Source organism: Sturnira hondurensis, unplaced genomic scaffold (assembly GCF_014824575.4).
Source record: "Sturnira hondurensis isolate 20B ecotype Veracruz unplaced genomic scaffold, ASM1482457v3 Scaffold0019006, whole genome shotgun sequence".
Classification (NCBI taxonomy): Eukaryota; Metazoa; Chordata; class Mammalia; order Chiroptera; family Phyllostomidae; genus Sturnira; species Sturnira hondurensis.
This window is the reverse complement of record NW_028091637.1, coordinates 10,875,065-10,901,053: the sequence shown is the minus strand read 5'-3', so window position 1 is coordinate 10,901,053 and position 25,989 is coordinate 10,875,065.

Here is a 25,989-nt window from a genome sequence, read left to right as displayed (position 1 = left end):
CAGGGCCCCGGTGAGGGGCACATGAGATGCAACCACACATTGATGTTTCTCTCCCTCTCTTTCTCCTTCTCTTCCCCCTCTCTAAAAATACATAAATAAAATCTTTTAAAAAACACGAGACTTCACGATCCCCATAGGAGTTCAGATGGATTATAGCATGGAAGCCGGGTCTGCAATTCCAACAGCCCACTTTGTTAACTTCTTGGTATTTTGGTTCTCTCTAAAAACTCTGTAAAGACCCAGGTGGCTGAAGTGTCATTCTAGAGGGGATATCATGTGATATTATGTGCATGTGCTCTGAGGTTATACCTCATGGGTTCAAATCCTAGTCCTGCCATTCCTGTCCATGGAACCTCAGGCAACGCATTCATTCTGTTTAAGTCCCAATTTGCTTCTCTGTCAAGTGGAGATTGTAACACCTATTCTGTAGGATTTGGGTAAAAACTAGAGGAAATATACAGAATACCTAGAAAAATGTGTAGCACATAATAGATGCAACAAATGCTGTTATTGAGAAAGGAGAAACGTGTATTTTATTCCCACAAATCATTTCCTACGTTGCCTCCAAATAATCCCTTTCTGATCAGATAACTGGCTAGTGTTCCCACAGGAAATCCTGCTAGTCAACCCTTAAGAAAAGATGTGACAATCTTCTTACTGGTTATGATTGTGAAAGCCCAGGTGTCCTTGTAAATAATACCAATGTTAATCACTGTCACTCAGAAAGCAAATGTATCCCTCAATCAATTAACTGCACCATCAAAAGACACTGGGCATTTTCTAGACCTCAAGATGAGTTAGGGTTCCAGGAACCCACAGAGAAATGACCTGTTTCTAGATAAAGTGTGGGGTGTGCAGAAAATTAGAGTCTAATTCGGAACTTAGACAGCTACTAAGAAAACAGTGTGCTGCCCTCTGCTCCAGGGGGTGCTCCAGTAAACCCCAGAGAATGAATCTCAGGTTGACAAGATGCCTCCTCGGATTTAGAAGAATAGCTAGGATGGATCAAGTGGATTATGAAGGCTTTAACTAGGCTGATTGCATCCTTGCTGGCTTAATCACAAAGGTACTTCTCCGGAAAGGTAGGGCTCTCTGTTTGCTAGGAGCTCAGAAACAAAGCTGATGGCACCCAGCTGGTGGGGTCAACGCCCCCTGGGGAGCTAAAACGTGGCTGAAGGCTGATGACAATTGCTTTCCCCAGACGAGCTCCAGCTCACACTTGCTCACACACACACATATTTATGAGCCAAACACTGTCTGAGAAGCAAACTTTTATGTATTTGACAAAGAAAGAGCATTTTGAAAGAGGGATTTACAATGATCGAGAAACAAGAGAAAGATCCTGAATCCAAGCAGTTCAGTGGTTGGAAAAAACATTGTTGCTGCATTCCTTGAGGTCACTCGTCGGAATTACAATGAGACAGAAATAAGACAGAAAACTGTACTTGAGCAACAGTTAAAATAAATAAATTATTTTTGAAAAATTACAATGAGAAATGGGACACTTCCATCGAGGAAGGGCCCAGGCTGGTGGAAGCGAGAAGAGAGCCAACCCACTGTTCCCTCCTCCGCCCAGCCGGCCCTCTACCCTGCCTCTGCCCTCCTTCGCAACACCAAAGCTAACCCCGGGGAACGCCTTAATCCAGGCCAACTAGCTTTCCCTACAAAGGGCCAGACGGTAAATATTTTAGGTTTTATAGGTCATGTGGTCTCTGCTCAGTCCTGCCACTCTAGTGCAAAAGTAATCAACAACAATATGGAAATGAAATGAATAAGTGTGTTCCGATAACACGTTTATTTATGGACACAGAAATTTGAGTTTCATACCATTTTCATCTTTCATAAAATGCTCTTCTTATTTTTTATTTTTTTCCAAACATTTAAAAATGTCCAAACCATCCTGAGCTCTCAAAAACAGGTGGGCGGGCAGAATTTGGCCCTGGAGCAGCAGGTCGATGGGCCTTGATCTAATCCATTCACACACACTGGGGACTAAATGACTACTGAGGGTGAAAGCATCATCTCTCCAGGACGACTTGCTTGTCAGAGAGTCAACAGAACCTATTCTTTCAATACCTAGTCACTGAATACCTTCTAAGTGCCAGCTGCCATGCTGGACACTGAAGAGATACTGGGTGACCCAGAAGCAGCCTAGTCGCTGAATTCCTGTAGCTGATGGGTTAGCAGGAAACTTCCTTAGCTATATCACGGGGAGAATATCTGAGCAGGAGGAGGGGGTATCTTAGAAGGACAGGGAGGCTCCCTAGGATGACAAATCCACACCCCCGAGCTCCATGTGAACCGGGGACCAGCCCAAAGGCTGATTTGGCCACCAAACAGCCTTGCCCTTTCAGACCAGTGTCTTATGGCTTTAGAATTCCCTGAGGAAGCCATGTCTGCTTTCTCCCTGCAACACTGCTAGACTTCAGGATGGCATGGATGGTCAATACCTTGGGAAGACAGCACTTTTTTAAAAAATTTTAATTGTTGTTCAAGTACAGCTTTTAGCCCTTTACCCCCCACCCTAGCCCACCCCCACAGCCCTCCCCACCTCCCTCCTGTCCCCACCCAGCCCTTGTTTTTGTCCACGTGTCCTTTATATTAGTTCCTTCCAGCCCTGCCCCCCTTCCCCTGAAATTCCCTCCCCTCTCCCCTCTGGGCACTTTCTGTTTGCAGGTTGGGTGGAGTGCAGTGCAGAGGTGAGGGCACTGAGACAGGGAACTAATTGAATGAGGGTAAAGCTCAAACCACAGACTCATTCACGATGGGATTCACATCTGTTCGCAGGCACATTTACCAATGACAACTCAGAACTTTACATTTTCTGTGGGGTCAGGCTCACTGACGCAGAGCGTTGAAAAATTCTGTTGTTCTGCCTCCCCAGCCTGTGAAGGGCGCAGAACGCAATCTGCACTTGCTTATTTTGTATCTAAGCAACTGTCAGATTCCATATCTACTAATAAGAAAGGGTATAATTATACCCTGATACTTTAATTAGGAGCAGATGCCTGTGTTTGTGAATACAATGGAAGATTTTTAGAGACCTGGAAGCTCAGTTCTATGCAAACTTCAGGTGCCTGATGTTCAGGCCTCTAATTCTTCCTGTGTGTCAGCAAGGACACCAAGGCCCAGCCAGTGTCCTTTACCAAATTTGGCCACAGTGAGGAGGGCTGGTGGCCTATACACATTCGATTTCAATATCATCAAAAATAACATATGCCGACAGTCCCCAGCACTTTCGCGGTTATGGTTGGTAACATCTTTATTTTGAATTCACCGTTTTCTTTGTACCATAAAGTGTGATGGGGTCACAGTCTGGACAGCATCATCCAGAGGGTATTTTTGAGTGTATCACAGAAGGTGTTTCCTGAGGCAAAAAGAAAAAGCCTTGGACTCTACCAGCTTAGTTTATTTCCCCCTCTCAGAATTCAAGGCAAGTTCCTACAAATAAAAAAATAAAATGTGCTTCCTCAGGTCTGTCTGAAATCACTACCTCTTATATGAGGCCTTTGAGGAAGGACAGAGTGATCAAATGCAGCCTTGGAACTATTAATGTCACTGCTTACTCACTTCCACATGGTAAATACAAAGCCCCTGGGCTTAAAGATCATTGGGATTTAAAAACAGGAGAAAAACAGGGGAGAAAAAGAGAGAGGGAAACCAATATGTGTGAAAAAATAAAAAGGAAAGGAAAGAAGAAAGGAGGGAGGGAAGGGAAAGAGAGAGAGAGAAGAAGGAAGGAAGACAGGGAGGGAGGGAGGGAGGGAGGGAGCCATTCTTCTCCAGTACCAATAGTCACCACGCACCAGCAGGGTGACATGGGCTATCAACAGGTTGATAAACTGGATGCATGAGCTGAGCACTGATCCATAAACGGATGGAGACAGTTTCATGCTCCTATGTGGCCTCGGGTTCTGTCACAGCACCTGGCACAGAGGGGCACTCCTTCATGGTTTGCTAAAAGAAACCAAATGGGACTCTCTGGGGCTCAGTTTTCCCAAATGAACAGGATGGGAGAGGGCAAGACAAATGCTAACATCCATTCTATAATTCTATAACCTTCTTACCAATAGCCTTGCAGACTTCTGCACAGGTCAGCTGTCCAGCAAGCCTAAATTCTGGGTAGAGATAGAGAGTAACTTGAAAAAGTCCAGACCCCAAACTTCAACACTAAAATCTTTACAAATAATGTGTCTCCACCCACCTGACACAACTCCAAGATGTTTGCAGACAGCACTCTCAGCAAAGAGTCAGGGAAAACATGACTCTTCCTTGGATGGATTTCCAACAGAGTTCTCCAACTTTGGGGTCCGCTGACCAAATGAGAGAGTCCCTTTGGAACCGACCATTATACGATGAAAGAGACCAGGCTCTACCAGGTGACTTCACAGTTTGGGGGATTTTAGAAAACCTTCCTTTGTTTTGTTTTTTTCGTAGAAGACAAGTTTCTCAAGTCTCAAGATGGATTCCAGCCTCTCCAATATCAGCCTCTCCAATATTAAACCCCAGGAGTCCATGGAGAATGAGGAGAAAACCTTAGGAGCCAAGATAATTCTGCATTTTCTTTTCCCAGTCTGGATTCAGCCAAATAGCTGAACACAGGAAGGAAGTCTTGCCTTGTCCCCTTCAGAGCTGAGTTTATGGGCAGAGTGTGGGCATAGCTTGCCAGCCCAGTGCATGATGGGAAAGGATGCTCTCCTTCCCCTGCCTTTGACTGCCACATGCTGCCAACTGCCTGCCGCTGACTCCCCGAACCTCAGGGAGCAGAATGAACCGAAGTAGATGGGGAACTTTTTACCCCCACTTAATTCCCTTCAGCTGCACCACACCCAGCTGCTGACATCCCTCCCCTGTGGGAAGACTGTGTGTGTTTAACATAGCTGGAGGCAAGGAAAAAAGAAGCAATTACTCTTGCCCAAATCTCTCATTCCACAAAACAGCCTTCCCAGACTTGCTGGTGAAGTCTCAGTTTCTTTAATATCTTCCCAACAATCTCTTTTCACGACCAAACTGTGCTCAGCCTTCCCTCACCCCACGCCTTTATCACTTCGACTTGACCCTTCTCAGTGACAGATCCTCGCATGTTTTCTGCCAGTGCCTGTCCATCCATTGCCATCTAGCGTTCGCACACTGTCAGGTCTGCCTAACTCAGGCGACTGCTCAGAGCATTTTCTTGAGCTATTTTGCTCATTCCTCTGGAAATAAATACCAGGAGTGGGTTTGGCTTTGTCCAGCATTTGCAAGGAGATTTCTGCCACTGGGGACACACCAGCATGGGGCTTCTTGGTAGTAAGCCTGTCCTGGGCTTCATTCTGAAAGAAGCCCCCTGAACTAGCTTTCTCGGGCTTTTTGTTTTGGAAAGGCACCTCTAGAGCAGGGATTCGAGTCATAAGAGGACCTTGTTAAAATGTAGCTTCTGGTGCGGCAGGCTTGGAGCGGGCCCGAGACTCTGCATTTCTAAGGAGCTCCCAGCCCATGCCAACGCTGCTGGTCCAGAGACCACACAGAGTATCAGGCAGCCAGAGGGGCACTGCGTCTCATCAGGCCATAATCAGCGGCTGGATACTCAGAGGCAGGGCCCGCTCTACCTCTAAGTTGCACAATGGTTGTCCCACACTACAGTCTGTGGGACCCACCTGCTTCGGCCTGCTTCAGCTTCTCCACATGAGGGAGGCTGGCCCTGGTGGGCAGTGTGGGGAGTGGTTCCCTGCTTGAGCCTGGGGTTTCAAATCTGACTCAATCACTTATACTGTGGCCTTGGGAAACACACTGAACCTCTTTCATCGTCTTTTCTTCTCTTTAACACGAGGAAAATACTAGTACTCAGGGATAACACACACAAAGCAATAAATAACCCCACTGTTGGTGCTAAATGGCTCAATATTTTTCTTATTCGTTGTTAGGAAAGCACCACGTTCCCCCATCCTGTTGCCCTTAACTGTTACTTTGTCTATGAAGGTGACGAGTGTTTAAATAGAGAGGAGAGCTTCTGGAGGCCAGAAGAGCAAACCTTATGTTAAGAAAAGCTGGGAGGCAGAGAGGGCTGTGAGGAGTAGACAGCGAATAACTGCTGCTGCCTTTGAACTTCTGCTGAAGCCTCTGGAAGCCAGTTCCTGGGCTGTCCACGGCTCTCCAAGGGAACACCACGACAGAGGGCGAGCTGTCATCAGGCCACACACACGCACCCCCCTGCCTGCCCTTCTCCTTGGTGGCAATGGCTTATCTCCTGCACACCCGTTTTTGCTCCCAGCCCAGGGAGCTCTGTGCCCTCTGCTGAACAGCAGCAGGTTGGCACCATGGGGAGTGGGTGCCGCCAGGACACAGGTGGGCCATGGGCAGTCCTGCCCCATTCCCAAGTTGAGGCCCCAAAGAGCCGACAGTGTGAGGAGTCATGAAGGAAAGCGATCATTTTGTTTGCTCAAGACAGTCCTTTTGACCAGCCTAACCTGTATCAAAACTCCTACATAAAGGAATCAAAATTACAAACTTTTCTTTGTCAAGTTCATTCCTAATTCCAACTTCCTCAGTCTGACAGCTGGAAAGTGTTCCCTTATCCTTTTAACAACCCCCTTTGTTATCTGGAGCTACGATTGGCCCTGGGAAGAAGCCAGAAGCTGGAGCTTCAGAAGCACTGAGAGGTGAATACATTTGCATTGTTCTAATTTTTCCCAAGGCCCTTTCCATTCTTTTTTCTATACTTGAATAGCAATTCTAGATAAAATGTTTTTTAAAAAAGGCAGCAAATCTTTAGAGGGCCAGAAGCATTCTACAGTAAGTCTCCAGGAAAGCCACAGGACACATGACTTTTGGGTCACAGAGGGGACATGAAGCAAGTCCTTCAAGCCCTGGTGTCAGAACTTCCAGCCGAGGCGAGCTCAGAGCAGGCATCTCATCGCATTTCAGGAAGATGCCAAAGAGTGGTCCCCCACCGATGATCTTCCGAGATGCCTAGAGCCTCCCCTGACTTCCCTCCCTGTCCTCCTTCCAGTCATCGTGAGACAGGATGATAGGAAGCAAAGAAAATTCCTTGGTGAGTGGAATAGTGGAGTGGGGAAACACGAGACAGGGAGCAGAACACAGTGACCGAGCAATGCGCAGCCAGGTGCAGATGGTCACCAGGAGGGAAGGCCCCAAGTGCCTGGGAGGGGGAAAAATTGGGAAACCAAGGACCTCACCCTGAGGGTAGCCTCTTCTTCCCTGGCCTTTCCTCCCTGGAGATAATATCTAGGCCACAGTTGTGTTTCAGCTCCAGGCCCAGAAAAGCAGCAAAACTAGGTGAGCAACACCAGGACCCACTACAATGACAAAGGAGCCTCTGCCCTGTGATTGGCCACTCAGAGAAGACCACGACTCTAAAAGAGCACACCTGGAAAACTGATGAATTTTCTACTGAACCCTTCCCCGCGACCTCCCTACGATTCCTGCTTACAAGAAAGAGATAAAAGCCTCAAGACAAAGCACCCAACACACTCAACGCTCAACCCAAGCCATTTCCTTTCCCTTCTCCAGCTGTCACTTCTTGTCCCACAGTCATGTGTCTCCTAAACTCTAAGGCGATGGGCAGCTGGCCCCTTGACCCAAGCTAATCCCCTGAATCTATCCCGAAAGCCCCCTTCTCTCTGACTTCCCAGTGGGCTAAGGCAGCCCAGCCTAGGCTCTCCTGTTGCTTTTTCTGTGCTAAGCCCTTCTTTGTGTTATTGTCTCTAACTTTAATAAATGTGCCGTCATAGTCACCTGGACTTGTGGAACCTTTCCTACATGAATTCAAGAACCCACACATTATAGATAGCCATGGACAGACCCAATCAGGACCAAGCCCCTATCTGGTAACAACTGAACTTACACTATATTCCTACTATGCTCTGCATGTTCCTTTATGTTGTAATATGCCCGTCTTCTACCACTCACAGTCATCTGAAGACACTGTACTGGAAGACACCACCAACTGTCCCTACAAAAGTGGCCCCTACCTGAGGCTTCAGGGGCAACAGACAGGTCAAGCCCCATGCACGGAAGGGCCAGGTCCCAGGAGCCTACTGCCTTCTTCATTGCCCTTCTGGTGAAAGGGGAAGAAAAGAAGTCAGAGAGGCATGCTCTTCCCCACACGCAGGAGGCCAGAGCGGGGATGACTGAACAGGTCAGACACACGTCTGCCCTGAGGCCTTTTTGCTCTGAAAGCTCTTCCCTCAAATACCCGTGCAGCTCACTCCTTCACTTTCTTGCTCCTCGCTCAGAAGTCTCCTTCTCAGTGAGGCCTTCCTTGATCTTCCGGCAATCCCTCCTACCCACCTTTCTTTATTGTTCCTTCTGAGCGTTTATGCTTACCCACCACACTGTCAATATACGAGGTCTGTCCAGAAGGTACCCAGCCATAGAATACAGAAAATAGAGACATTTATTGAAGAAGATACAAGAAACATTGCACATAGGACAATGATGCTTCAGTGCCCTTCAAAGTAGGCACCTTGGGGCCTCACACAGTTCCCCCAATCACCATCAGCTGCCCTGTCATTTTTCCCTGAATCTCACCGGTGGTCTGAGATCTCTTCCCTTTCAAAGATGATTTTAGTTTTAGAAAAAGCCAGAAGTCACAGAGCACCAAATCTGGGCTGCAGGAGGGCCAAGTCACCTGGGTGATTTGATGTTTTACAAAAAAAACTCTGCACAAGACGCGATGCATGAGCAGGCGTGTTGTTGTGATGAAGCTGTCAATCACCAGTGGCCCGTAGCTGCGGCCTTCTGAATCATCCAAATAGTTTCTATGAAGGAATGTTCAAGCTCAGCAAAAAATCTGATGCAGACTCATTGCTCTACTCACTCAGCCATTTTGAATGCAAGGGCCGCACAGCACACATGCTCACTCAAGGGCATCTACCACCCCGACTGACTAGTACAGTGAAGTCATCATTGTTCATGCATGTGCATTCCAGTCCACTCTCCTTGGCTGCCAGGTTACATCTATGTTGCGCCAACCATTCTTGTTATATTAACAGGGGCTGGACTTTTTCTGGATAGACCTCGGTATATTTTACTGAGTTGTCTTGTTTATTGTTTTTCTCCCCTACTTAAATATAATATGAACTCCATAAGGGCAGGGACTATTGGATCCCAAGTCCTAGAACAGAGCCCAGCATATGACAGATGCTCGATAAGTTTCTGTGAAATGTATGAATGAATCAGCGAATCTGGGTTCATGATTAAGCCTAAACCCTCAGGTCATATGAGGTAGCCATGGAGCCTTCACTGCCCGCAAAGCCTTGTGCTGGGTACCATGAGGAATTCGATGACCAATAATGCATCATCCCTGTTTCAAAATGCATGCTGCCTTATTTGGAAGGTAAGTCATAAATGTCAGGACAGTTAAATAATAAATGATTTCATCCTTTGTGACCTATCAGAATTTTTTTGGTCTCTCTAAGACAGAATCCTAATGGTCTTGGATGTTGAACTTCTAGCTTAAGAAATTAGTGATCTCGCACTCACTGAAGAGTCCTCCGTCCTCACCAAATGACAGAAGCCCCTGAATGCACATACAAGGCCGTCGTAGAGACGGGATAGGACTAATGCACCAGTGGAGCTGCCAACACAGCGAAAGGAAGCTACGCAAAAGCTCAAGGTATCAATGGTTAAATAAGAATTCTAAATCCCCATAAAAGATATACCACAAGCAGGTATGTCCAAAGTCACCCTGTGAACTCCACAGAAGATTATTACTGAGAGCCAGTGGCAGCAGGGATCACTTCAGGCTACTTAAAACAGGACGGTTAGAGAGGAAACACCTATGAATACTGCCTATGGAGAGACCTGGGCTCCCTGCAAAGAAATGGGAGGGGTTTCCCAGAGATGGAAGGAACTCTCTGACCCTTAAAGGTATCACTAAACCTCAGAACATCATGCTCTGGAAGCTTCCTCTGAGAAGCCCCCCTCTCTCTCAGGACCATCCCACTGACACATCCTAAGAATTTCAACCCACTTGGAACGCCAGGCTTGGTTTCAGGACAACAGCTTTCACTTCCCAGATTTCCCTCTTGTCCTTATGCTAAAGAAAAGCTGAGTCTCCGATGACTTCTAGGACTAACTTACAGCTCGTTGCTGGTGGAGCAGGCCCGTCTTTTCACCCACAGCTTCACTTACCAGCTTTCATTCATAAGTGACTCTCACCCGCACTACCAGGCTCAATGAGTCGCTACTTGGCAAGGCTCTGTTGTGTTGGAAATCTCCAGATTTGAGCAGGTGTCATGCTCAGGGGGAAGGGGGAGGGCATTTATCTCCCGAAATGTACAGCCACCAAAATAGCACAGTGGTGAGTCATCAAAAAAAAATGCCATGCGGATCATGACAATGATGGCACTGCAAAATGAGGAGCAATAAAAAAAATATTGTCAAATTCATCTTCTCCCTAAAAGAGTTGTAATATGAAATGAGGGTGAGAGCACAAGAATTCGCTCCCAGAAATGAAGCTTACTCAGTAGAACATAACAGCCCTTCAACACTCCCACTCTGGGAAGAGGGGGTCACTCAGGGGAATTCTTGAGATGGAGAACCCCAAAGATTCCACTGAGAAACTATCAGAACTGATCAATGAATTCGGCAAAGTAGCAGGATATAGAATTAAGATCCAGAAATCAGTCACATTTTTATATGCCAATAACAAACTAACAGAAAGGGAAATTAGGAAAACAATCCCATTCACAACTGCTCCAAAAAGAATAAAATACCTAGTAATAAATCTAACCAAAGATGTAAAAGACCTGTACTCAGAAAATTATAAGACACTGAAGAAGACACAAATAAATCAAAGCATATACCGTGTTCACAGATAGGAAGAATTAACATCAGTAAAATGTCCATACCACCCAAACCAATCTTTGATTCAACACAATTCCTATCATGATCCCAATGACATATTTCACAGAACTAGAACAAATATTTCAAAAACTTATATGGAACCACAAAAGGCCCTGCATAGCAACACTGATCCTGAGAAAGAGGAACAAAGTTGGAGGAATCACTCTAATATGAAACTATGCTATAGGCCATAGTGATCAAAACAGCATGGTACTTGAATAAAAACAGACACATAGGTCAATGGAACAGAATAGAGAGCCCAGAAATAAACCCACACCAAATATTAATGTAGATTAATATTTGACAGAGGAAACAAGCACATACAGTGAGCTAAAGATACTTTATTCAATAAATGGTGTTGGGAAAATTAGACAGATATGTGCAGAAAAAAGAAACTAGACCACCTTCTTACACCACACACAAGAATAAATTCAAAATGGACCAAAGACTTAGATGTTAGACCCCAAACCATAAAAATCAAACAACAACCAGAGGGGAAGGGGGAGGGAACAGTAGGGAAAAGGGTTTTCAGAAACTACTATAAAGGACACATGGACAAAACCAAGGGGGAGGGTGGAAGCAAGGGAAGGAGGGAGGTTTGGAGGTGGTGGGGGGAGGGGTGGGGAGAAAATACAGACAACTGTAATGGAAAACCAATAAAATAATTTAAGTAGTTTATGGTTTTAAAAAAATCCTAGAAGAAAGCATAGGCAGCAAAATCTCAGACATTGCTTGTAGCAATTTTTTTATCAGATATACCTCCCCAGGCAAGGGAAACAAAATTAAAAATAAACAAATGTGACTATATCAAACTAAAAAGTTTTTGCACAACAAAGAAAATCATCCACAAAATAAAAAGACAATCTATAGAACAGGAGAACATATTTGCCGATACATCTGATAAGGGGTTAATATCCAAAAATTATAAAGTACTTACAAAGGTCAACTCCAAAAGAACAAACAACCCAATTAAAACTAGGCAAAGGCCCTGGCTGGTGTAGCTCAGTGGATTGAGCGCGGGCCTGCGAACCACACAATCACAGTTCGATTCCCAGTCGGGGCACATGCCTGGGTTGCAGGCCAGTTCCCAGCTGGGGACTCATGAGCGGCAACCATACATTGATATTTCTCTCCTCTCTATCCCTTCCTCTCTAAAGATAAATAAATAAATTTTTTTTTTAAATTTTAAAAAAACTAGGCAAAGGACCTCAATAGACACTTCTCCAAGGAGGACATACAGACGGCCAATAGACACATGAAAACATGCTCAACATCACTAATCATCAGAGAAATGCAACTGAAAACCACAATGAGATACCACCTCACACCTGTCAGAATGGCTATCATCAGGAAATCAACAAACAGCAAGTGCTGGCCAGGATGTGGACTGTTGGTGGGAATGCAGATTGGTGCAGCCACTGTGGAGAGCAGCGTGGAGATACCTCAAGCAATTAAAAATGGATCTGACTTTTGCCCCAGCAACCCCACTTCTGGGAATTTATCCGAAGAAACCCAAAACACTAATTCGAAAGAACATAAGCACCCTATGCTCATTACAGCATTATTTACAATCGCCAAGATATGGAAGCAGCCCGAGTGTCCATCAATAGATGAGTGGATAAAACAGCTATGGGACATTCACACAATGGAATACTACTCAGCTATAAAAAACAAAATTTTACCTTTTGCAACAGTATGAATGGACCTGGAGAATATTATGCTAAGTAAAATAAGCCCATCAGAGAAATACAAATACCATAGTAATTCACTTACATGTGAAATCTAACAAACTAAACAAGTAAAATGGGGACAGACTCGTACATGAAGAGCACGGTGACAGCTAGTTTGGTTGGGGGTAGGTTAGGGGATGGAGGGATCTCTTGAGGGACATGGACAACAGTGTGGTGATTGCTGGGGGCAGGGGTATATAAGGTGATTAAAGGGTAACGGAAAAAATACAATGAAGATTAAACAAAATATTAGTGTGACTAGCATGGTTAATGCTGCTCAGTGGATTGAGCACCAGCCTGCAAACCAAAGGGTCACCAGTTCAATTCCCAGTCAAGGCACATGCCTGGGTTGAGAGCCAAGTCCCCTGTCAGGAGCGAACAAGAGGCAACCACACATTGATGTTTCTTTCTTTCTCCTTTCCTTCCTCCCTCTCTAAAAATAAACAAATAAAATATTTTTAAAAGATTAAGTGTAATACAAAAAATTTTTTGAGATGATCCACTCAGCAGCCATTTTCAGCACACCTATTATGTGCCTGGCTGTATGTTCAAATGAACTCAGTAAGCATCTAAAACAAAGGTGTTCGGTCTGCAAAGGTACTCAAGTCTAGCCTCAAAATCCCTATTCACAATCTCATCTCTTGATCGTTTTTATCTTAAAACTGATGGAGAAAGAGCTGCCATCTAAATATCAATTCTAGGCAACTTAGAGTCCAAACAGAACAGCCTCATTCACCCCTTGGAAGAATCTACTACATGGATTGACACAGAGCTGTGAGGCGAAGAGAGTGTTCCTTCCAAATCTAACATCAGAAAACTGGGGCACTGTGGTAGCTCTTTGCATTCTTGGGGAATGGAAGTTGCACCCCCAGCCAGGTGCCCCCTCCTCAGGGAGTCAAGACATCAAAAGACAACAGCCGCGACCACACTGTGGGGCCTTGTAGAGTCACGGAAGGTCCTTTCCAAGGAAGAGTTAGACTTCAAGGTCATGAGCCCCTCTAAGGAACAGCCTGAGTATCCTGCCAATTCCCTCATTAATTTAATGAGTTAAATAAATCTTTGGCACATTTTCCTTCTACATTTGTAAGAGTAGTGTTTTTAATGTTCTAACAATCATATGTTGACAAATGCAATAGCATCGGACAGCATGTAAGTCCCAGTTCAGGTGCGAACCCACTCATGTGAAGGTGTGGGCACATTTTTCAGAGGAGCAGGAGCCAGCGGCCATGCTGCTGACAGCTGGCTGGCGGCAGGACCCCCTGACTGGAGCAGCTACTCGGCAGAGTTTGGGATTCACTCTCAGGTCCTGGCAGCGCTCCTTTTATTTACGATCCTTTTCTTTATTTCTTCCAACCCGGCAAACATTACTATTGATCCTCTTTCACAGAGAAAACTTAAAGTAAGGTCCTGCCCTCTTTTCACTGAGGAGAAAGGAAAAATTATATTGTTTCCTGCTTGGAGATTTATCAGGAATCCTAGAAGACAAAATTAAATCTGAGATCAGTCCAAACCTCAGACACAGAACCAGATGGCAGGGCTAAGGCCCAGTGATAGGCCTGCTACCCTTCAGCAGAGAGGGGACATCGGGCAGGGGGCACTCCAAGGTCAGGAAAGCCCACCAGGTGACCCCATCCCCTGGCTTGAAAAGAGATGCCCCAGGCTGTCCTTCGGGTCCCAGGGCCTTCTCTTCAGGATAAGGTCAACACTCCTAAACTTGCTCTGACTCAAGGTTTCTGATGTATTTTCCTGGGCTTGCCTCCCCTCCACTTTCCAAGAACAGAAATGTCAATTAGGAGAAGTGAGGAGCTGAGAATGTGCTTACTTTAAATAAGCTGAGGATAGCTTATGGCTTGTCAACGAATGGCCATTAGCAGCTAAGTATCATATTCTTCCTCTGTTCATTTCCTTAACTCAGTAACAAATAAGTTAGGTTGACATGGGATTTTCTTTTTTCATTTTAAATTGCAAGTAGCAGAAGACAAAAATGTCACAGATACAAAAATAACATCTCTTTACATTTTGCAGCTGAAAGGCATTTCACAGGGAGAACTGGAAGTTCTGCTTCTGTACATTTGTTTAGCTGACGTCATGCTTTCCCCATCTATGTTCTGCCGATAAAGTCACCGACTTCTTTCCTGTCCCTCTGGTTTTGCCCACTTTCCCATCTTCTGCAAGACTTTTCTTCTCTCAACCCCCCTCCTTCCTCCAGGTTCTAACCCTGTCCACCTGTCTTTCCAGCAGCCCTGTGCCCAGTGCAGCCTTGATCCCAAGAATGCCCATGACCTTGTACACAGGATCCAGTTTCCTTAGACAAAGGGGTCTTTCTTCCAGCTCTCACACCTGTCCCACCACTTTAGGGGTTGATGCCTGGTGGCACAGTCGTTGGAGCTGGGGCTCAGGTGACTATAGACCTGGGGCCAACAGCAAGGCCACCGTTTTATCAATTATGTGATAGCAGCTGACCGATGTCTTTGATTCTGCTGCTTTGCTTCTAGGCAGTGAGTAATGGCAGCAGCAACACCTCAGGCAGGTAGTGAGGACCAATGAGGTGACTGATCAGAAACCACAGCAAAGGGTCTGGAAAGCACCTGACAAATGCCAGCTCTGCTTTTCTTTGACCAGATGCGGGACTGCGGTTTCTCACTCAGACATTTTCTGCAGGGTTTTCCAAAGACAATCCAACAGGGCAGCGGCACCCAGAATAAGGAAGACAGCCCCGATGGCCCCAGAGAGCTTGAGTCCCGGCCTCACAACCGCCATGTGGCCTTGAGCAAGGGTTCAGCCTCCCAGGGCCTCAGCTTTTCTCATCCATGAAGCAGGGTGACAACCCCCTGCCCAGTCTTGCTTGAAAATCAGGAGGATCAAATGAACACTTTTCGGTAATCGTAAATTTTATAGAAATAAAAGGCATTATTATTCCTTGATTTGGAGAAGGGAGAACAGTGCTTGGCTTCTGTTCATATTTTTCCCCCATGACCTTCTGTCTCTTTTCACAGGACAATTTGTCTCTTAGATTTCTCCTAAGAAATCTCATTCATTGATTCATTCATCTAATCCATCAACAAAAACCTCTTGAGCACCTGCAATGTGCCAAGACCCTCTGCCAGGTGCTGAATAAGACAGTCCCTGCTAGGAAGACAGTCCCAGGCTAGTGGGGGGAAAAAACACCAGGTGAGATGGGCTCTGATAGACTGGGACAGGCCTCAGAAACACGGGTTGGGGGGTCAACTCCGTCAGGGAGATCAGGGAAGATGGTGCCCACACTTCCTCGGCTTCCTGCCCTGGGCCTCAAAGGGCCCCTCATGTGAAAACTAAGGAGCTTGAAGTAGACCAGCCCTAAGGCTCATAAATGAGTATACCACCTCCTGCTACCTAAAATCCAATGATAAAAAATACACTGAAGATGCTTTAAAAAGGTTCTAGGCCCTGGCTGATGTAGCTCAGTGGATTGAGCGCGGGCCTGCAAACCAGACGATCGCAGTTTGATTCCCAGTCAGGGCACATGCCTGGGTTGCAGGCCTCTTGGGAAAGCCCCTGCAGGGGCCAGCAGGGGATGCATGAGAAAGCAACCATACATTGATGTTTCTCTTCCTCTCTCCTTCCCTTCCCCTCTAAAAATAAATAAATAAATATTAAAAAAAATAAAAAGGTTCTAAGCCTCAGGAGGCCTTCGTACTCTGGTCAAATTGAGAGGCCACACAGAAATTCGTTCTTATTGCCATTCTCTCTGTCTGTCTCTCATTCATACATGCAACCCCTTCACCATCCACTCAGAGGGGATTCTAACCAGCCAGCATTTCATCTACTCCCCTCATTCTGGTCATGGCTCAAAGGTATTGCAGGAGTTCTCTGGATGCAGCTGGAATAAATTCAGGCTGTATCCTAGCCTGGCACAAAGCCACTGAAGTTAATATGGACGGTATCACAGCTTTGGGAGGAGGGAGGTTCAGGACTTTGAGCTATTTATAGACGTTTCAATATGCAGAGCTCTTGCTTTACAATTTCCATTAACCCCTGGGAGGTTTTAGCCCTCAAATAAATCCCCCAATTCCCCCAGCAACGCTGACCTTTATTAACCCCATTTGACCATTTACTTTTGGGTTTCATTCCCCTGTGTGTGTAAAACACTCAACATCTTCATAGGCTCAACTTACCTTGTACTTCCTAAGCCAGAACAGTGAGAAAGAGTCCCTGCGTTGCAGGAATGCCAAGCACCCTTCCCCAAAACCACTCAGAGGAAACAAACTCACATAGGGTCGTGCTGTTAAAAGAAATTATCCATGATCCAAATATAAGCATGGCCTCTTACATATATACATAATGCCTTTATAAGTATTTACTTAATCAAATCATTTTTAAAGAGTATATATGTGATGTGAATTCTGGTCGTAGCTCTGCTACCAACCATCCATGTGACCTTGGGCACAGCTTTCCATCTCTTTAGGCTCAAGTTACCTCTTGTGTAAAATAAAGAAACTGGACTAAATCAGTGATTTCAAAAATTTTGAGTCCCATAATTCTTTCTTCAAACAATATTGTAGAGGAGCCCCCAATATCAAAGAGATGCTCCAATATATAATGGCAATGCCTGAGTGGCCCCCGTGGGTCCCACTGATCAGCCCCTCTCATCTCCATCCTGGAGTCCCCAGGGCATCTCATGGGACCCTTTGAGATCCCTGGGGCCCAGGTTGAAACCCCTTGAACCAAATGAGTTTTAAAATCCTCACCAAATTCCAAGCTTTGCTATTCTCATTGTCAAGTTCTTGCCTCTATTAGTTTAACCATCATCTCTTAAACAGCTCAAATTTATAATAGAGGAAGCTTCATGACAAAATGGTCACTTTACTTGGCGTAATCACACATGATTCAGTGCTCCTACCCATTCAGAAGAAGAGACTCCACTTCACAGGGGATACCGTAGAGTGAGCAGATCGGACCAAGGCTCGGGACCTACCAGGGAGACACTGAGAAAAATGGTCATACAGATTTCCCAGTGCGTAACAGCGTATTTCTCAGGTACATGGGTCCGGCCTCTGGAAGAGAATGCATGATGAAGGTAGACCCCCAGGGGAAGTCATTTCTGCTGGGAGACATTCAACTCTGGTTTGAATAACCCAATAGGAGAACCTCACAGCTGGACAGGGAGGGGTCACTTTGACTTCCATCCCAGGGTCCTGGTGCACAAATGAAAGCTTCTGAAGCTCTGGCGGGGTGGGAGTGGGGGGACTCCTTAATCTTTGCAGAGTCTCTACAGCTCCTAGAGCCCTCAGTCAAGAAATCACTTTAAGAAGAGTCTGCGAGCTCCATTGACTGTCCTACCAGGCCCTCTCCCACCAGATCTAATGAGGAAAAGGAACAATTTACCCTCTCCTTCAACAGATCGTGAATGCCTACCATGGGCCTTGAAATGAATCAGAAATTAAGCAATAACCAAGACAAATATATGCCCTGCAAAATCACGAAATCCAACAGACATTTACCAGTCTTCATGATGCACAGCTTTGCAGCATTTGACACAACTGACCATCTTCTTCTTGGATCATTTGCTTCCCCCAGCTTCTATGAACAAACTTCTCATTGTTCTACCATCTCTCACATCTCTCTTCAGCCCCTTTGCGATGTTATCCTCCTCTTCGCAGTTCGAGGCTCCATCCTAGCCATCTAAGCATGCTTTTCCTCTCGCTATAGACCAATGGCTTTAATCCAGATCCCCCAGCCTCTTGAGGGGCAGTAACTTCGATATGAAAAAAAAAACAAAACCCTGCATCTTTATTTTCACTCACCTAGCAGGTGAGTGAAACCTAGAACCTGCTAAAACCTAGCAATTCCTTCTATTATGAATACAAGCGACAAACCACAGCAGTATTAGTAGGGCCTATGACTTTGTCCCCAGTAAGAATACCAGGCATCTGAATCCCACGGGTCTCAAACTCCAGTACTTACCACTACTCTGGAATTATAGTGATTTTTAGAATTACCACAGGGTATTGCTATTTGAAGAGTTAATGAAGAAGCAAATAGACTTCTAGTAGTCTATCACACATTCATTTTAATATTTTGATCACTATATTTCAATGTGATTGCTTTCCATTATTATCAATGCATTTTATTTCACACATTTGGAAACATAGGCATTCCCAGACTGCCAAAAAAATCTGAAACGTGCACACACACACACACACAAAAATGAAGAGCTGCCTCCCTAGTGGGCTTTACGTATGCATGACTATCATCAGCTCACAGATTAGACCCCTCCTCGGAACTCCAAACCTTGTATCTGCAGCCTACTCAAGAGCAACCTTTGACTGTCTCAAAGTCACCTCAGACTCAACAGGGTCAAAGACAGATTCATAGTGGTGTTCCCTCTACATTCCTTGGCCTGGCTGAGAACGCTGCTTTGCAGGATCTAGCCCTCACTCCTTGGCCTCAGGCAGTTCATCCCATCACTCTCTGCCCTCCAGCTCCCCTTTCAGTCCTGCGTACCCAACATTCTCCCTCCCACCGGGAGTCTGGTCACAGCTCCTGGCCTCACTCTACCCACTCCACCCTCAGCCTTTGCCTAGTTAACATGTGCCCCCCACATCTCAGCCCTGACCCGATTTCCCTATCAAATTGTTCCACTACAGAGACTCCCTGGTGTATCATGGACCCCTCCTTCAGTAGAACCCCCTCAGCTGCAATTTTAGTTTTGTTCTGGTAATGGTTCCTTAATGCTGGTGCTCTCAGCTGATTACGTATCCGCTGAGGAAAGGAACTAGGTCCCCTCTCATCACCAGCCTAGCCCCAGCACCTTAGGACAATGCCTGTCACATACCTGGCATTTAATAAACACCCTGGCTGGTAGAGCTCAGTGGATTGAGCACGGGCTACAAACCAAAGTGTCATCAGTTCAATTCCCAGTCAAGGCACGTGCCTAGGTTGCAAACCAGGTCCCCAGTAGGGGGTGCAAGAGAGGCAACCACACACTGATGTTTCTCTCCTTCTCTTCCTCCCTCCCTTCCCGTCTCTCTATAAATAAATAAATAAAATCTTTTACAAAATAATGCAATTAAAATAAAAACTTTAAAAATTTTGAAAAAAATAAATAAATAAACATTTGTTAAATAGGTGACTTAATTACTTCAAGTCCATGGTGTCTACAGCCTGGGAGGAGACAGATATTATTAAACAAACATTCAAAATAATTATTTAATTCCAACTCATATAAATGCTACTGAAAAAAGAGCAACATGCCCTGAGAATGTGTAACTGGAGAGCCTGATCCACTTCATCCAGATTAGGCAACAAAGATTTCACCAAAGAAGCAACATTGATGCTGAGACCTGAAAGGTGAGGAGCAACTGTCCAGCTGTGTGAAGGACCAGCGTTTTAGGCAAAAGAATCAGCATATGAGCAGTCTCCAGTGCAGGGAAATCTCGGTAGTTTCAAGGGACAGAAAGAAGGCCTCTGGGCCAGAAACGCCAGAAAGAAAGGACACGGTGAGACTGGAGAGGAAGCCAGGAACTCAATTGCAAAGAATTTCATAGGCCAGGATAGGAGTTTGGGGCTGCGGTAGATTGCAAAAGTGGCTATGATTATTCCTCCTACCCAGATCTAGTTCTCTTTGCAACGTGACTTCGCAGCCCCCCCCCCCAAGACATGGAGTCCACGTCCTCATCTCTTGAATCTCCGCTGACCTCTCCTCTTGCCTGGGCCAAAAGGATGCAGAGGAAGTGAGGGGCCAGTTTGTGAGCCTGGGCTTCTCGGTGTCTTGCGGCCTCTACCGAGAACACTCCCCAGATCCTGGAGCATGAGAGACAACGTGGAGCAAAGCCCAGGCATCCAAACGCGTTCCCTCCTCACCCCAGATTCATGAGTGGGCCCAACTAAGTAAGTCCACAAGAACCCCCCAGGGGAGTCCACACCAAGTCACCAATCATAAGCAGTGTTTAGGCCACTAAGTTTCCTATGGTCTGTAATGCAGCAAAAACGATTACCGTGTTCTTATCCTGAGATCCACAGGTTGCTATTGAAGGATTTAAATCTAGGCTGCCGAGTGAACAATGTGTGGAGAAGGGACAGGACTAGCTCAGAGACCAGTTACTAAGTATACCTGTCATCCAGGGGGAGGTGGTGGCCACCCGGCCCAGGAGGTGGCAGTGCATGTGATGAGAAGCAGATGGACATGGGAGTGCTTCAGCAAGTGATGTCAACAGGACTCGGTGACTAACTGGGTGCCGGAGGTAAGAGAAGGAGGTGTCACTAATGACCCCTCAGTTTCTTCTTGGGCACCTCAGAGCATGACTGTGTGAGTAGGGTTTTCCAGAAACACAGAACAAAGGGGATGCGTGTGTGTGCGTGTGTGTGGAGAGAGAGAGATTTACGAGGAATTGGCTCACATGATGATTAAGGCCAGCAAGTGCAAATCTGCACTGTGGGCTGCAGGCTCCAGACCCAGACAGCCGACGGTGCACGTCAAGTCCAAAGGCATCTGCTAGAGAATTCTGTACTTGCAGGAGGGACCATCTTTAAGCTTTTTATGCTTAACAGGCCCTCAGTTGGTTGGATGAGGCCCATCCAAAATCCACATTAGGGAGAGCAATCTGCTTTGCTCCGCCAATTAAAATGTTAATGTCATCAAAAAAACAACCTGGCAGGCACACCCAGAATAATCGGGGGGAACCCCATAGCCCAGGCAAGTTGGCACATAAAATTACCCATCACAATGGCGCTGCAGATTACTGAGATGGGGGTGCTGGCAGAAGCATGCTTGTGGGCAGGGGTGACGAGCTGGGCAGGAAAAACGAGGCTCCGTGAACAGAGGGCATTCGTTCAATCAGACCCAAGGCTGCCCAGGGAGTCCTGAGTAGTGAGGCTTGGTTTCTTCTTCCATCCCGGCAGTCAGTCCTTCATCAGATCCTGCGTGAACTGAATACCAGGGCAGAGACCAAGAAGAAGCAGAGGGGTGGCACCGCCCCCACCCCAAAAGATCGTGATCATTTAATTAATTGGAGAAAAATGGAATTCAAGAACAATGAACCCCTCTGGACCAACGGAGGAGACCCTGGGGCTGCCCTTCAATGCAGCCTCCCACGGCAACCACAGGAGTTTTGCAGCACATGATGGACACTGTCATAGCCCATGCACTATTACTCATATAAGGACCTTGGAGGCCTGGGGCCCATCTGCCTACCTCTCCAGGCTCACCTTTCCCTACTCCACACTTCCAGGAATGGACAGCAGGCAAAAGACAACGGTTAAAGAACATGGGCTTAGTCTTAAGGCTGCCTGGGAGCGAATCTCTGCACCCCCAGTCATGATCTTCTCCTCAGGTAAGTCGCTTAACCACTCCCCAGCTTCCCCATCTGAGGGGTGGAGGTGACAAAGCAGGACAGGTTTGCAGGCCGTACAAAGTAACTGAGATAATGCTCAGCACTGTGCCTGCACTTAGTGAGTTTGCAGTTAGGTATTAACTGCTATTACCAGATTATTGCTCTTACCTTTATCATTACTGTAGACTTTCAAAGTCCAACGAACCTGGTCCACTCCTCTTTAACGCCTTAGTCAATAATAATTAGTTAATCTCCCCTCCCCCTTCCCTCTTTCCACCAGCCTCTCCTGTAGCCGTCCCCAGGAGAGCCCAAGGAAGCGAGAGCGGCTCCTGCTGAGGAAATAAATGCCTTTGGGACATCTCTCCTGCAAAGCGACCCTCCTTTGTACGTTTCCTGAGGCGCCAGCCCAGTCCTTAACGAGTTGGCAAGGAAAGATTTCTCAGCCTAGTTTGCTGCTCCCACCAGAGTGGAAAAAAAAATGCTAAGTGGCACCTCTCTGCTCTGTAAGGAAGGAGGGTCTCGTGCTGGGCCTGCCCTGCTAGATAACACTCCAGCAGGCCGGGACCTGTGTGAACCAGGGGGCACCTTCCTGCCACCTGCACTCCTGGTAATTGGTCAGGTCTCTCCAAGCAGGCCCTGCTTTGTGTGCTAATGGCCTCCCAGCCTGGCACCACCGATGGCGTCAGCACATCACCCAGTGCTGTCCGCAAAGGCTCTCGGAGCTCTCCTCCACCGTTAATTCAAAGTTCCTCCTGTCCACACAAAGCCCAGGAGGGAGAGGGGCCTGGAAGCTACAGCCTGCACACCAGCAGCTACCCACCTATCCTGTTAACCGCCTCGCTCTGTAGGAACTGCTGCAGGTTGGGCGGGGGGGTGGACTTGCTGGCAGGGGGCAGAAAGTGGTTGCTATTTTCCTGTAGAAACACAAAATGGGAACTGCTCACTCATTCATCTGTTCTTTAGAAATTTACTGAGCACCCATGAGATACCGAGTTCTATATTAGTGCTGGACTCACCCTGCTCAACAAGAGGCACAGTCCCTGTTCTGTTAGGTAGTTGGGTTCAGGCACTGGGAGTGGGGCCAGATGTGAATTGGGGAACCACATACATGAAAGCGTAACTGGGTTCTGCAAAAGCTGCTGCAAAGTTCAGAGTGACCGTGTATGTTCCACACTATAGGACAGAAGCCCCAGACTGAGTCAGGGGCTAGGGGTTCGCCTCTTCAGGATTCTTGGGGAGTCCTTCTGCAGTCAGCAATGGAACGCACCTGATGCAGAAACAAAAGGTAACAACACCAGGCAAAAAGGGAGGGTAGCGAGAAAGGGGGAGGATTCAGAGCATCTGACAGAAAACGGCATGTGCAAAGGCCCTGTGCGGAGAGGGAGCGAGCCCCAGGAGGGCAGGGGTAGTCCCCAGCTGAGGCTGGGAAGGTAGATTGTGTCACAGAGTCCTCGTATAGCAGTAGCTCTCAGCATATGAGAAAAATGAATATAAAGAGGAATGTACAGGATGCAGCCCCCCGCCAGCAGTGTCCTTGCACCCCGCACTCCAGCACAGGCCAAGACACTGTCACACAAAACCTGGAGGATCTGGTGATTCCAGGCAGGGGTGCAGGGTCAGCAGAGACCATTCTATGTGGGTCCTAGAGCTTTTCCCGGTACCCCTGGGCATAACCATGCATGCATATGGGTAGGCACATGTGTACACATGCCAGCCTCCTCCTTCACAGACCTAAGTCAGCCAAAAGGGAATCTGAGAACCCTGAGGCTGGCTGCAGGCCAGTCCCCTGGGAAAGGAACTAGTAGTGAGGCCAGTCAGGTTCTGAGCAGCCACCCCCTTCTGTGAGACCTGCCACTGTGCCCGACAAGGTCAGGAACAGGCCTCAAGAGTGTAGAGAGGACACATAGGAATGTGCCTGATGACAGCTCCGGGAAAGCCAGGATGCTGAGACACGGGGTTTCAATCAGGTCAGGCCAGAAGACCCCACCCAGGAGGTCTGAAAAACTCAAGTCTCCTGGATGAGTTGGGTGCACCAGAGAGTGACACCTCCCTAAATTCCGCTTCTGCAAACAGCAATGGCACAAACAATAGTCGCCTACAAAAATTTTTCTTTAAAACAAGCATCCAGGGATATGGATAAAGTCTCAGTGATAAAGTCTTCTTTCAGAAGGGCAGGGTAGAGAGGAGATTTCATTCATTCACTCATTCAGCCAATATTTATTGGGTATTTATAATATTGGGGTCACCAGCATTCTGTTCCCATATAGAATCCACACTATTCCATACAGCCATGAAAACGTGCCACCTGGAAAAACGTAACACAACGTGGATGAATTTCACAGATGTCACGCGTGAAAAAAGGCAGACACGAAAGAGAACACAGTGTACGATTCTATCCATAGGAAACTCAAGAACAAGCAAAACTAGTCCAATGTGACGGAAGTTAAAACAGTCGGGGAGAGGGCCCCAGAGGCTCCTGGGATGGGCGGTGATTACACTGGGTATAAAGCTCATTGAGCTGCACACTTACAATTGGTGCAGTGCACACACTTTATGCACATTACACCACAATAAAAAAGCAGAAAAAGAAGTTTAATCAGACGCAGGTTCAGATCTCAAATCTGACCATATCCTAGCCATCTTAAAGAGAGATAGCCGGGCACTCCTCAGTCTGATGGACAAAACTGCACATCACCCAGAGATCCAGGCCTTTGCCCCAGATGCAGGACCCAAATGGGACTCTGTCCCCAGTGTGTGTGTGTTGGGGGGGGGGGCAGGGGACAGGGGGGAAATGTGTTCTAGATGAGGAAGAGGCACACGCAGCTATCTGGCTAGCCCCAGGAGCTGTTTTACAGCACAGCTGCCAATGACCCTAATGTGGTAGGTATATCTATCTGTTTTTTTAAAGCTGCCTCGTGTTTATCAGGAAAACACAAGAAACACTCCCATTAAAATCAGGAACAACACCAGAATATCTACCACCACCTTTATTACTTAAGATCATCCTGGAAACACTAACCAATGCAATCAACAATAAACCAAAATAGCAAGTACACACAATTTTAAAGTATGGGTTATCAGTATTTGTAGTTGGTATAATGATCAACGAGAAAAGTCCAAGAGGATTAAATAAAATCTATTGCAGCAATAAAAAAATTTATAGTTGGATGGATACAAAATTAACAAAGAATTTAACAGCAAGTTAAAAGGTATCAGGGAAGAAAATATCTTATTTGTAATAACCAAAAAAGGTAAAATATATAGAAATAACCTAAGACATGCAAAAATCTCTGTGAAGAAAATTTAAATTGCCCCCGATGCATGCAAAAAAAAAAAAAGACTTAAAGCCCTGACCACTGTGGCTCAGTTGGTTGGGTGTCATCCAGAAAACTGAAAGGTCACCAGTTCGATTCTCAATCAGGGCACATGCCTGGGTCGTGGGCTTTTTCCCCACTCGGGACATATACAAGAGGCAACTGATCGATGTCTCTCCCAAACATTGATGTTTCTCTCCCTTTCTTTCTCCCTCCCTTCCCCCCTCTCTAAAAATAAATAAAATCCTTAAAAAAAAAAGACTTAAATGGGAAGGTGTATAATATTAAGTAGGAAATCCCTCATATGGAAAAAATAGCAAGAAAAAATTTTTAAGAAAAGTCTTTTTTAAGCAATATGAGAGGACTGCCAGATACTAACATGTTACAACATTATAGTTATTAAAATAAAAAGGTGCTGACACAGGGAAGGACAGGCAGATCAAAGGAACAGAATTCAAAGCCCCCAAAAGAGAATAAATGTGAGTGTATATAAACAGATATACATTTAACATATGATAAAGATGATATGTTGGATCACTAAGGAAAAGATTTCTTTAACAAAATAATGTTGGAAAAACTAAATAACCAAATGGGGCTGCCAATTCCAAATATTTTTTTCTAATTTGTTATTTTCTTACTTTACATATGGTGGAGTTTTTTTTTTTTACAAGGCAGGTGTTTTTTATTTCTGTTTTTGTTTTATGTAGTCAAATATATTGATCTCTTTTACTATGATTTCTGGGTTTGTATCAGTCTTAGAAGTCTTGCCCATTTTGAGATTAAAAC